The sequence below is a fragment of the Sminthopsis crassicaudata genome, chromosome 1 (genome assembly GCF_048593235.1).
Source record: "Sminthopsis crassicaudata isolate SCR6 chromosome 1, ASM4859323v1, whole genome shotgun sequence".
NCBI classification, from domain to species: Eukaryota; Metazoa; Chordata; class Mammalia; order Dasyuromorphia; family Dasyuridae; genus Sminthopsis; species Sminthopsis crassicaudata.
Window position 1 is genome coordinate 9009871 of NC_133617.1, and position 13344 is coordinate 9023214.

Consider the following 13344-nt stretch of genomic DNA (forward strand, 5'->3'; position numbering starts at 1 on the left):
CAATGAGAGCTCCCCCAAAGTACGGGAAGCACTCTTCCATTCACTGGAGTTCTCTGGACTTCCCAACATAGATAGATGGCCCCTGGGCACATTTTAGTGAAGGCAGTGCCATCCAGCAGGATTCTGGCCCTAACTCAGTTTCACACTGAACCCATCCTTCCTCTCACAGCCCTAGTTGTCAATCTTGCTCCTCCCTCTACCATCCCTCTTGATTGAGCTCTCTCTCTGTGTCTGTTTCTGTCTCTGTCTCTCTCACACACAAGTATCTGTCATCCTCTCTCCTCTCCACAGCCTCCCCTTAGTTCAGACACTCATCATCTCTTGTCTGAACTATATTTGGCCTCTGTGTCTCAAGGCTCACCCTTTCTAATCTATTTTCTGCATAACTGCCAAAAGGCTACAGTCCACACTGAGCCATGTCACTTCCTTACTCAATAAACTACAGAGGCCCTCTATTACTCTAGAATCAAACCTTTTTTATGATATTATGATAACATGCATAATTATTAGTTCAGTTTTCAAGGCATACAACTTATAAATAAGTAAATAGACAAATATTGGGGGAAATAGATGCTCTTTTTGTTATTGGAGTATGCCATCCAAAAAGAGATCCCAGCCCTTTGTGCAACAGATGAGAACACTGATGGTGAGAAGTCTACAGAAAGATTCAAACCCAGATCATCAGGGTCTTCCTCCAGCACTCTGAAAATACCCTAAGTCAGATGTGCCCAAAAGGTAGTTAGCTAATCGGGTAAGAAAGAACAGCTGAGCAATCACTGAAAGCTTTCCTGCCTATTTCAAAAGAACCATGAGGAAAAAAAGATAATTTTATTTCTAAAACCATACAACTACTTGTTTTAGGCCTGACCTAGAGTAAGAAGAGCTGAGCACAAATCTGGCCTTAGATTTGCTAGCCGTGTGACCCTGGACAAGTTTCCTAACTCATATTTCCCTCAGTTTCCTCAGGTGTAAATGGGGAAAATAACAGTACCTACATTAGGAGGATCAAATGAGATAATTATAAAGCACTTAGCTTAGTACCTGGCACATGGAAGATACTCTAAATTCTACCCTTACTCCCCATGAGAAATCTTTCAAGTCCCTCTCTCTAGATCAGAAGTTTCCCCAGTATAATTTTTTTTAAATTTCATTCATTCATTCATTTTTGTTGAGACTTTTTCTTTACAAAGCATATACAAGAGTAATTTTTCCAATACTGACCCCTGCAAAACCTTTTGTTCCAAATTTTTCCACTTCTTCCCCCCAGCCCCTCCCCTAGCTGGCAGGTAGTCCAATACATGTTAAATCCAGTATATGTATACATAGTTATACAGTCATCTTGCTGTGCAAGAAAAATCAGATCAAGAAGGAAGAAAAAGAAAAACTGAGAAAGAAAACACAATGCAAGCAAATAACAAAGAGAGATGAGAATGCTGTGTTGTGGTCCACACTCAGTTCCCCAGGATAGCTCTTAAGCACTCTAACCATCACTGGAGTGGATAATGAGGAATGTGGCATATCCAGGTTTAGGAGGAAAAATTCACTTATAATACAAAGACTATGGGTTCCCCCCAAAGGATAGTGGGAAATATGGGTAGGTCTCGTCCGAAATAAGCAGACAAGGAGAACTAGTGGGGAGAGAGTTTCTGCTAAAGGCAGCAGCTATGGATGAGAGCAGCAGAAATTGGGAGATAGCTGGAAGACCAAGCTAGCCCCAAGGAGGACGAAATAAGCCGAGCCTGCAATGGCAGATGCTGTGGTGAGAAGCAGATGATACCAGCCAGCACTTCTGAAACCCCCGGCCCCTAATGAATGAAGGTTTAGAGCTAAGGGACAATCTTCCCATAGAGAAGCCATGACCCAAAGCAATGCTGTAACAACAGGCTTGGTGAGGTATTCAAGAGAGATCCTACCAATTTGCAACGATGGAGTCAAGGAGATTTCCCAGACTTAGAGCTGGAAGGGGCCTCAGAGGCCCTGGAGCCCAAGCCCCATTTTACAGATGTGGAAAGTGACCCAAGGAAGGCATGTCTTCTAGACCAACGTCACAGGGCAGGAGATGAACAAGATCTCTTGCTCCCAGTATGAATTCAAATCAAGTGGGCGCTTCAAAAAGCAGCAGATTGTGACATGCAAAAGGCGGCTGCTAAGGGCCACGCAGGACAACTTTTGCTGCTTAAGGAGAGGAAGGACAAGGTGTTTTCAGTTCCTTCTGATACCAGATTGCCTCTTCTTCACTACACTTATGCCTTCAATGAGATTCGGGGCTGTCCTTAGTGGACCCAGCTAATAGAACACCCTCCCCACATTGTGGCCCCCTCTCCTCTTGTCCCTATCTTCACTGCTGCCCCTCCCATCTGTCAGAAACAAAACCCACTGCGCTCTTGCATAAAAGTGCCCATAAACAGCCCATGTAAGCAAATGTGCGTGCCGGGTGAGAGACAGAGACAGACAGGGAGAGCCCCTTCCCTCCAGAAGCCGGCACTCAAAGCAAGAGAAGTAAAAACAAGCTGTTTGTGGATGGGGACAAAACTAGGAGGGCAAGCGGTGTTGCTCTTCAGTCACTGCAGCCCCGACCCTCTGTGGGGCTTTCATGCCAGAGATACTGGAGTGATTGCCATTTTCTATTCCAACTCATTTTACAGATAAGGAAACAAAGGCAAACTGCATAAAGGGGCTGGCCCAGGGTCACACAGCTAGGAAAGTGTCTCAGGCCAGATCTGAATTCGGGAAAATGAGCCTTCCTGAGTCCAGGCCTGAAGCTTGATCCACTATGGCCCCAGCTCACAGGCTAGCTCTTTCCTGGAGGACTTAAGGAGATTGGACAGATGACAAGAATTCCGTGGATTTTTTTTTTATATGTTAATAGCCTTATTCCACAAAATCAGTTTACTTTGCCTATGTTTTATTTTGTTTATGTTTTTTGTGTGTTTGCTTGTTTGGTATTTTTGCTGAGGGAATTGGGGCTAAATGACTTGCCCAGGGTCACACAGCTAGGAAGTGTTAAATGTCTGAGGCGAGATTTGAATTCAAGTCCTCCTGACTTCTAGGCTGGTGCTCTATCTACTGCGCCACCTAGTTGTCCCTTTTTTATTTATTTGGAAACATGTTGAGGAGGGCCTAGGTTTCAGCAGATTCCCAGGGGGTGCATGACTTGGAAAATATTAAGAACTCCTGTTCCTGAACATCAGGAAAGGCTTCCCATAGAAAGTGGCTCATGAGCTCTCCAATGGGCACTCAGGAGACCAGGGGGAAGGGGAGGGAACAAGCATGTGCGAGACACCCACTCTGCAGACACAGGGCTGAGCGTTTCACCCAAACCATCTCCTTTGATCCAGGCAGTAGCAGTAACCTTTCTCCTCTCCAGGGAATCCCAGTCACTCTGCAGCCGGCCCAGAATCCCCCTGCCCTTTCCTGGATGACAGGGCCGCCACCCACTCCACCTCTGGACAGCTCCAATTTTCCCAATTAACCAATGAAAGTTTGCCCCCAACCCCTACCAGCTTTTGACAGCTCTTCTCACCTAAACAATAAGCCACTTTTACAGAGGAAGAAGCGCTTGCCTCACATTACAAATCTTCAAAAGGTGAACCCCGGTTTTCAGAAGCAATCAAACAAAAAAAACAGCTTAAGCTGAGCTTCCACTCATTTCTCCAAGAACAAGCACCCTCTCTGATTTACTTAAAGAAGTGAAAGTGGGGGGGCTCACTGACCCCAGCCCCTGCTACAAAGGCGCACGGCCCAGCCACAGCATTTACTCATCCGGGGCTTCCCGGCCCTTGGGTTAAGGAGCACAATAAACAGGTGCCAGGGTTTGGTAACTGGACAAATGGGACACCAGTCTAACTCCTCAGAAGGACTGGGCTGCTAGGAAGTCACCTCCAGGACTGGCCCTTTCCTCCCCACGGTCAAAGCCAGCTTTCCTACCCAGGGCAGCCTTCCACACAGACCCCCAGGCCACTCTGACTCAACCAAGAAAGAACGAGCAAGTGATCTGATTTCTATCAGAAATCCTTTCCCAGAAGGGAAAAAATTCTGGTTCCCTCAGTTTCTTCATCTGTGCAATGGTCATACCAGCAGTGGACCTGGAAGGGCTGTCAGGAGGTTCCAGGAGGTTAAGTGTCAAGAACTTGAGCGCTGGGCGGCTATTTTCACTTTTTCTGTCAAGACCTGATAGCCAAAAGCGCCCCCAGAGACTGAAGGCGGGAGGAGCTGGCCTTAGTCCTGGCGCCCGCCCTGGCCAGGCTCAGCTGAGCTCGCTTTGTCAGATGTACCCTGTCTATTCTAACCACTGTTGTTGCCCTGCTTCCAGGGTTAAAGAAAACCCTGCAAAGCCCACGTCACTCCCTTATTCAAACTCTAGAGGCTTCCTTTTGTCTCTAGCCTCCAAAATAACAAACACCCTGCGCCCCCACCCCGTCCCCCCTAACTTGCCAGTCTGAATTATCCGGGCCTTTCTTTCACAAGCACTTTCGTCAGTTCCACTTGGATTGCTTCCTTTCCCCCAAGACGCCGCCATGGTCTCCCCCACCTTCAGGCCTTGGCTCTGATCTGTGGACTGCCCTTCCTCCTCACCTTCCCCAGATCACCTGGAGTCTCTCTTCTATAAGGCTCTGTGTAGCGGTTGCCTCCCCTGGTTAGGCCGCAAGCTCCATGGGCAGGAGCCCACTCGCTTTTGTCTGTTTCCCTGGCACCTAGCACAATGCCCGGTACACAGTAGGTGCCCGACAAAAGACTTAATTGGCTGTAAAGCACTACAGAAACGCCAGTGTTGTAGATGAATGATCACCTACAGGCTGCAACATTTTTCCTTGGCAAATCCTAAGGCCCTGGAGCCCAGGCCCACGGAGAACTGGCCTGGAATTCAACTGAGACAGGGGTACCCCAGGGAAGGGCTGACCTCCCTTCTCAGCTGGGCCCTAGAGAACTCAAGACCTTTCCTCCCACCCCCACAGCCCTAGTATTGCCCCCAAGACAGCCCCAACCGCCCTCTCACCCGGGCTCCAAACCCTGGGCATCCTGCTCACCACAGAGTGTGCGAGCCCCCACCTGCCAGCTGCTGGGAGGGGGCTGCTGGCCTCCAGCCTCTCCCGGATCCAAGGCTTCCTCCCTTCAGGGCTCACTCTGTACACTCCCCTCTCCCTTTAGTACCTTCCGATGACCTTCAGGATCAAATATAAAATGTTCTGGCTTTTAAAAACCCTTCACAATCTGCTGGCCACTTCCTATGTTTACAGCCCTGCAGGGCCCAGGATGAAGGCCTCCCACAGGACAGGGTACTGTCAGAGGCTGGCTCTCCCAGTCTGGAGGTGCTCCCTCCTCACTTCCCTGACCCAGTCAATATTCAGCTCCAACCTAGCCTTCAGCCAGACGCTTTTCTCCGTCTCTCCCCCCAACCCTTTGCTAGCAGCACTCTCCTTCTGATAGTATTCTACAAATAGGTATTTGTCTCTCCATCAGGGACCGGAGCGATGGGATCCTCCGCATGCCCAATGCTTAGAACAGCGCCTGGCCCCCAGAAAATGCTCAATAACTGTGAGGTGACTGACTAAGTGCGCCGGCCCTTAAACAGTCAGGAAATCTGTAAAATGAAGTTCAGGAACTCAAAGGAAAGAAAGGTGACTGAGACAAAGCTTCCTGCCTTCTTTTGAGCTCTTCTGCCATCAGTCAGTAAAGATGTTATGAAGTCCTGGGGTTAGGCTTGGGAGCCACAAAGACCAAAAGGAAACTGCAGCTTACTCTTCACAGGGGAAAGGTAACCGGCACAAGAACAATGCTGGGAGGGGAGGCATCTGTGGCTCTGGCAGGTTATGTATTTAAGCTGAGCCTAGAAGGCAGAAGTGGGGAGAAGCAATTCCAGGCCCAGGGCAACAGCAGATGAAAAGGCAAGCCCAGGCTGTGTTTTCTGGGAGGTCCTGATGAGTGACAGAGCTGTCAGGGAAGTCAAATCACCAGAAGCAGTCGGGGTCAGTGGAAGGAGGCGGGAGTCATTATGGCTCTGCCCCAGATGGTAGCCTGAGCAGATCATTTCCAAGCTGAAGCCCAAGGCTCCTTCTGGTCAAAATATCCTACACTTTATATTCTCTGAGCCAATGAATGGACACAACAAAAAACTACAGGAAGACAGCAAGGTATGTTGGGAGAAGAACTGAGCATGGGGAAAGTCACATAGATCCTCGTTTAGCACTAATAAAGATTAGTCCAGGTAAGCAGCTCTCTACAGCTATGCTTAAAAGCCACAAAACTCTCCAAGGAACTCATAGCAAGAAAACCAATTAAATCATAGGTCAGGATACCCCTAAATATTTATTCTTGTGAAATTATCCAACTGTGCATACTCTGATCCAGCAGTGTTTTACTGGACTTGTCTCCCAAAGAGATCTTAAAGGAGGGAAAGGGACCCACCTGTGCAAAAATGTTTGTGGCAGCCTTTTCTGTAGTGGCAAGAAACTGAAAACTGAACGGATACCCATCTATTGGAGAATGGATGAATAAATTGTGGTATATGAATGTTATGGAATACTATTCTGTAAGAAAGGATCAGCAGGATGATTTCAGAAAGGCCTGGAGAGACTAACAGGAACTGATGCTGAGGGAAATGAGCAGAACCAGGAGATCATTGAACACGGCAACAATATATTATACGATAATCAATTCTGATGGACGTGGCTCTTTCCAACAATGAGATGACTGAGGACAGTTTCAATGATCTCATGATGAAGAGAGCCTATACACAGAGAGGATTATGGGAACTGAGGGTGGATCATAGCATAATGTTCTCACTCTTTTTTGTGGTTGTTCATTTGCATTTTGTTTTCTTATTCATTTACTTTCCTTTTTGATCTTCTCTTTCTTGTGCAGCAAGATAATTGTACAAATATGTTTAAGTATATTGGATTTAACATATATTTTTAACATATATTGGATTGTTTGCCATTGAGGGGAGGGAGTGGGGGGAAGGAGGGGAACATTTGGAACACAAGACTATGCAAGGATCAATGTTGAAAAATTATCCATGCATATGTTTTGAAAATAAAAAGCTTTAATTAAAAAAATATTTATTTTTGTGGGGGCTGATTTGAGAGCTGGTCCCTGCTCTGCTGAGAGCTCACCCTGTGAGTTTGGCTTCCTTAGTTATCAAAATAAAGACAGAGGGTGGAAGGATTCTATCATTTCAATAATGAGATTAACCACAAGCTTTCTCTAGCACCTCAATTTTAGAGTGCTCTCCTCCCAGCAATCTGCAGAAATGTAATATTAACCTATTTTACAGATAAGCAAAAAAAGGCGCTCATCAGAGCTGGATCTGGGTGGCAAGGGGGGTGCCACAGTGCACAGAATGCTGGACCTGGAGTCACAGAGATTATCTTCCTGAGTTCACATTTACCTCACAATTCCAATAGCCTTGTGATGGATCTGCATCCAGAGAGAGAACTATGGAGACTGAATGTGGATCAAAGCATAATATTTTCATTTTTTTTTGTTGTTTGCTTGGGTTTTTTTCCATTGTGGCTTTTTTTTTTTCCTTTCACCTTTTGAGCCGATTTCTCTTAAGTAGCATAATGAATATGGAAATATGTTCAGAAGAACTGCACATGTTTAATCTATAGTGGAATGCTTGCTGTGGGGGGGGGAGAAAAAATTATGGAACACAAGGTTTTGCAAAGATGAATATTGAAAATTATCTTTGCATTTATCTGGAAAAATAAAGTCATATTTAAAAAAAAAATCTAGCCTCAAGACACTTCCTAGCTGTGTGACCCCAGGCAAGTCACTTCACTCCATTTGCCTCAGTTTCCTCATCTGTAAAATGACCTGGAGAAGAAAATGGCAAATCACTCCAGTATCTTTGCCCAGAAAATCCCCACAGAGATCATAAGAGTCAGCCATATCTGAAACAATACAAAAAAATTAGAGCTTATAATATATACACAGACTATGAGAGGCTGGACAAGCTGACCCAAAGGCACATCCTTGCTCCAAATCTAGGGCTGGAATGCCTCCTTTTCAGGCACATCAGCACCTGCTCTTTGCCCCTTGCCTGGACTCATCCTTCTCTTTAAACAATGTCACTGCCAACAGGTAATAAACATCTGAGCACTATTGGGGAAGCCATTCCATTTTGCGGGACTTCAGCTGCATCTAGAAAACTGCAAAACTGCCCACGTCCTTTTGATTTGCCAAGAAAAGCATCTGGTCAACTTTAACATAACATAAGTGAACGGAGACCAACTCAACCAACACTTATTAGTAAGTGCCTCCAACACAAGTCGCTGTGCTGAGAGCTGGGGAGACAAAGGCAAAACCCAAACAGTCTATGCCCTTCGACAGAAATTACTCACAAAAGCATTATTCATTGTCGGCTGTTAATCTAATAGCTGATGCTTATAGAGGATATGAGGTGAGCAAGGGGCATTACTAACAATGTGGTTTTACAAGCTGTTAGACCCATTTGACAACAACAACAAAAAGAAGTCATCCTAGGAACAGAGCAGCTTAAAGGTTTGCAAAGTATTCTGCAAATATTATGTCATTTTAACGTCAAAACAAACCTGCAAGAGAGGGGCTGTTATTACCCCCATTTTATAAATGAGCAAGCTGAGGAAAACAAAAGTGAAGTGACTTGCCCAAGATCACCTGGCTTGTAAGCGTAGACTGCCTAGAACTCAGCTCCTCCAGACTCCAGGGCCAGCCCAGTAGCCAAATACAGTACACACTGCCTGCCTCCACTGTACCACACTGCCTCTCCAATTAAGGCCTAAGGGATAATGAAACATCCTCATTTCATAAGAAACAAGAGCTTCTCACCCTTTAATCAGGGCAAACACAAAGACAAAGTCACTTTCAATTGCCCCACCATTCCCCAAAATGCTGAACCAAGTGTTTTCATAGGGAGAGTTGGCAAAGATTTCGGATCAGATGGATCCAAGCTTCTTTCAGAAGCTGGCAAAGGAGGTTGCCGTTCATTCTAGTAGCTATCCCAACAGGAGAAAATGGACAGCAATGGGCTAGACCTTCTTTTGGCCTACCCAAGAACAGGTTTCAAAAAGGTCTATGTAACTATGAGGAAATATGGAAAGATCAGTAGAATAGGAACTAGAAATATACACACACACACACACACACACTCACACGCCCAAGACACACATCCCCTGACTACATACAACTACACCCATATAAAGAAAGAAAATGGCAAAGGTTATGAACTGGGGGACAGACAAAACACATTTCTTGCTAGTCTGTTCATTTAAGTCTAATCTGAGAGGTGCTATGGATCAACATAAGCTGTTAGCCCACACTTTAATTTTTTTGGTTGTCTTTAATTGATCAGAAGTGGTTTTTTAAACGGCAGCCCAGGTAATGATGATGAAATATAAAACCTAAAATGCACCTAACAATGGACTGTCTGTTTTCCAAAAACTAGACCAGGCCAGGGCTGAGGGGCTGATCCTCAGAAGATCAGCCAGCAGGTCATTGGTGTCTTTGGATTCCTAAAAGCCACCTGCCCCTTTCAATGTAGCCCTGGACCCCAAAGTACTGGGTCCCTAAAACAGTGACATGACAGGGGACATCCCTCTCTTAAGGGACACTCCCCTGGACATGGGGGGGAAATCTCCCCATTAAACACCAGTTTCATGCACTGATAGCAAAAAATCCTGTCACAGACAAGTGCCACTGCTTCTGATGAGCTAGAAGTGACCTAAATGTCCAATAACGAGGGAATGGTTCAATAAAACTTGGGGGTACGTAAACATGATGAATTGAAAAGTATAAGGACTAAAAAACCCTGAGAACCATTTACAGGAGAATGCAAAATGGAAAGAAGCAGGGCAGAGAATAGATTAAAGATCTCAAGAATAAGAGCAGTCTGCAAATATATTGTAATCATTGACATTAATGTATTTAAATAAAAATAGTTGCTAAGCAAGTTTAACTATGTGGCTGGATGTTTAAGTTTAACAAACCATTAAGAAAAAGTCAGATAGGAAAACTTCACTAGTTTAATTAACAGGTGTCTCCATGATATGATAGATAAAGTGCTGACTTGGGGTTAGGAAAGCCTGGCTTCCAACCCTGTCTCCAAAATCTAATAGATATGTGAGCAAGTCTGCTGAGCCTCAGTGTTCTAACCTATAAAATGGGAGTGATAATAATGGCACCAACCTCCCAGGGATGTTGTAAAGATCAATTGAGATACCGTAGCAATTTCCAAATCTTCAAGTGTGATATAAGTGTTAGTAATTACAATTATTATTGTTGTTAATTACCTGCATTTACAAAAAACAAAACAAAAAACAAAAACAAAAAAACCACCAAAGGAATATGAAGGTACAATATATTAACATTTTCAGGACTACTGTGTTACAACAAATAAAATTCAGCTGTAGGGCCTGCTATGTGAAAGGCCCCGAGTTAGGTAAGGGGTGAGAGGGTTAGGACAGTGCCAGCTTCTCAAAGAGCTATGAATCTAGGAGGAGGAAAGAGTGGGGAGCACTAGTATTCTACCAGATACCCCAAATTATGGAGAGTTCACAAAAATGAGGAGGAATCCAGGAAAGACACCTGCAGAGGACATCTGATGTAGGCCTTGCAGAATGGATAAACACTCATGGCAGAAGTTTCCTTAATCAATTTCTTCTCAACAGCCTTGTGAGACAGACGCTAAGCCCCCTTTTAAGCACAATCATGACCTCCAGAGAGGTCAAGTTACTTGTCCAGAGCCACACAGCTAGAATCTAAGCCCTACTTCCAAGTCTTGGTTTTTCTACCATTATCCTTCAACCAGCACAGCTGAAAGCAGCCAGAGAACAATGCAAGCTGAGGCGCACTTGGGCTCAGAAGATCACTAGGTACCAAGCTAAATTGAGCCTTATTTTTTTGGGCAAGGAGTCATCTCTTTGAGAGAGCAGCAAGGTCACCCACCCTGGCAGAGGTTCAAAATAAATTGGAAATGGGGAAGACAGATGATGACAAGGAACTTAGTTAAAAAAAAATCAATGGGGGGGAAAAACATAAAAGTAGTGTTTTTGTGTTTGTAAAAATCTGAAAACAAAATAGGTACCCATAAATTCAGGAATGTCTGAAAAAAATCCTGGAATATTAATGCAACGAAATGATGTTGCATCATAAGAAACAATGAGTACAAAGGACACAAAGATAGAAAAAGGAGAATCTGAAGTAGCAAAATGGCAGCAGGGATTAGGACAAAATACAGAAAGAAAAAGGGATAGATTATATTTAAAAAATGAGAGAGAGGAAAAGAATGGAATGAGACAAATGGAGAAAAGAGAGGGAAGAAGGAAAATGGGAGAAAGGGAGAGGAATAAGAGATGAAAAGAGAGGGAAGGGGGAGAGAGAGAAAGGGGGAGGGATGGGCAAAGACAGAAAATGAGTAAGCAGAGACAAAGAGGGAGGCAGAGAAAGTGGTCCGGTGGATGGAGCCAGGCCTTCCTAAATACAAATCTGGCCTCAGACACTTCCTAGCTGGATGACCCGGGGCGAGTTCCATAATCCTGTTTGCCTCAGTTTTCCCATATGTCAAACTGCTCGGGGTCTCTGCCAAGAGAACCCCAAAAGGGGCCACAAGGACTGGCTGTGACTGCGACGACGGAACAAGGGTAACTGGCGAGTGCCGGTGCCACTGGCATGGGCACGCTGAGCCTGCGGCGCCCAAGAGAGGGGAACGTTAGAAATCCTTTTTCCAGGAGCCCACCCATGTGAAGACCGCCCAGAAGCTCTTATTTCTACCAGTGGGACCTCAGCAGTCTCTACATCTGCAAAAAGGGACAGGGGGCTAGGGGGAAAGCCAGAAAGTAGAGACAGACAAGCGGAGCCTTGGAGGGCCACAGGCTGTCCTTAAAAAGCACCGCGAGCTGTCCGCCAGAGATCTGTAGGGCCCTATTCCACCCTTTTCTGCTCTCCTCGGGATGGGGAAAGGCCCATTTGGGGGGCTTTGAAGGCCAGAATAAAGATTTAAATTCCAAATGAGGGGGCTGGCCCCCAGGCCTGGCGGGCCCCTTTCCGGCTCCATCTCCATCTCCACTTCCATGAATCAAGTTAGCAAAGTCTAACTGTAGCTTTAAAAAGATACTCCCCATTTCTAAAAGTCAGAGTTACGTAAGAGAGCCACAAAACCCCGGAGGGGGGAGTGGCCGGAGTTCCCTCTCCCAAACTCCAGGGTCCCGAGGCTCTCCCAGAAAAGCCTCCTTCCATTTTTGGGCACCGTCCCGCCCCACGCGGCCCCTCCTCCTTCCCTGGGCAGTCCCCCCTTCCCTCCCAGAAGAACACTTCTTAGGCGAAAAGGGGAGAGGATGGAAATGGAAACTGGGATTGGAGCCCCGGGGACGCCTGGGTTTCAGTTTCTAATTCAGACACAGACTTAGGGTCTTTTGTCATCCAGGAACAGCCACTCTCCTGACTCTGGAAATTAAAAGACGTTTAAAATTCTTTCTGAAACCGGGCCGGCAAAGCTGGCGCTGAAAAGCCCGAGCACCTGCCGGGCTCCCCAAACTCCGGGGAGGACGCCGAAGGGATTTCTGGGAGCGCCTCAGCCGGACGATACTGACGGCTCTGGACGGGCCCTTTTTAAATGGGTTGTTAAAGCGCATCCCGGCCCGGCTCTCCTTTCTCTGGCTCTTAGAGAGGAAAAGCTCGCGGAGGAGGCGGCGGTCCCTCCCCCCGGCCCGGCTCCGGCGCGGCTGTCACACCAACAAAGAGGTCCACGGAAAACCGCCGCGACCCCCGAGGGCCAAGGTGAGGGAAGCGACACCCCCGCTCGGCCTCCTCCGCGCCCCCTCCCGAGCCAAAGCTACCTCGCCCCGCCTCCCCCTTCCCGAATGGGGGAGGGGGCCTGAGACTCGGGAGAAGCCGGCGGAGATCTGGGAAACCCCAACCCATGAAGCGCCTGAAGTGGGCCTCGGAGGTCACGGCCGGCCCCCGAACGGCCCGGGGTCCCCCCCACCTCCGGGGATCGCCCGCTCGAAGGGGCCCGGTTTGGCATCTGCCCCGCCCCCTGCCGTCCGGACGTGGGGAGGGGGAGCCCCCGGGGCCCCGCCCCCAGAGAGGGTCCTCGGCCCCTCCTCCGGCGCTGCCCCGCTCCGGCCCGGCTCGGCCCCCGCCCCACACGTCCGGGACCACCCGGGGCTCCCGGTCACGTGGAGGGCAGGGGGTGCAGCCCTCCCCACTTCAACAGCCACTTGGGGTGGGGAAGCCCCGAGCTCCCGTCCGGCCTCACACCCTTCCTAGCGGCGAGTCCCCGGGCACGTCACTTCCCGCTGCCTCAGTTTCCTCCCCGGGAGAGTGGGGGCAGGGACGTCGCGGGACCCACCGCGATGACAATCGTCC

General features: G+C 47.4%; 1 protein-coding gene across 2 annotated transcripts in view; it reads right to left on the reverse strand.

Annotated features, from left to right (window-relative positions):
- Positions 1-13344, reverse strand: part of UBE2L3 (ubiquitin conjugating enzyme E2 L3) — a 51410-nt gene that overhangs the window by 37486 nt on the left and 580 nt on the right. The window lies entirely within an intron of this gene.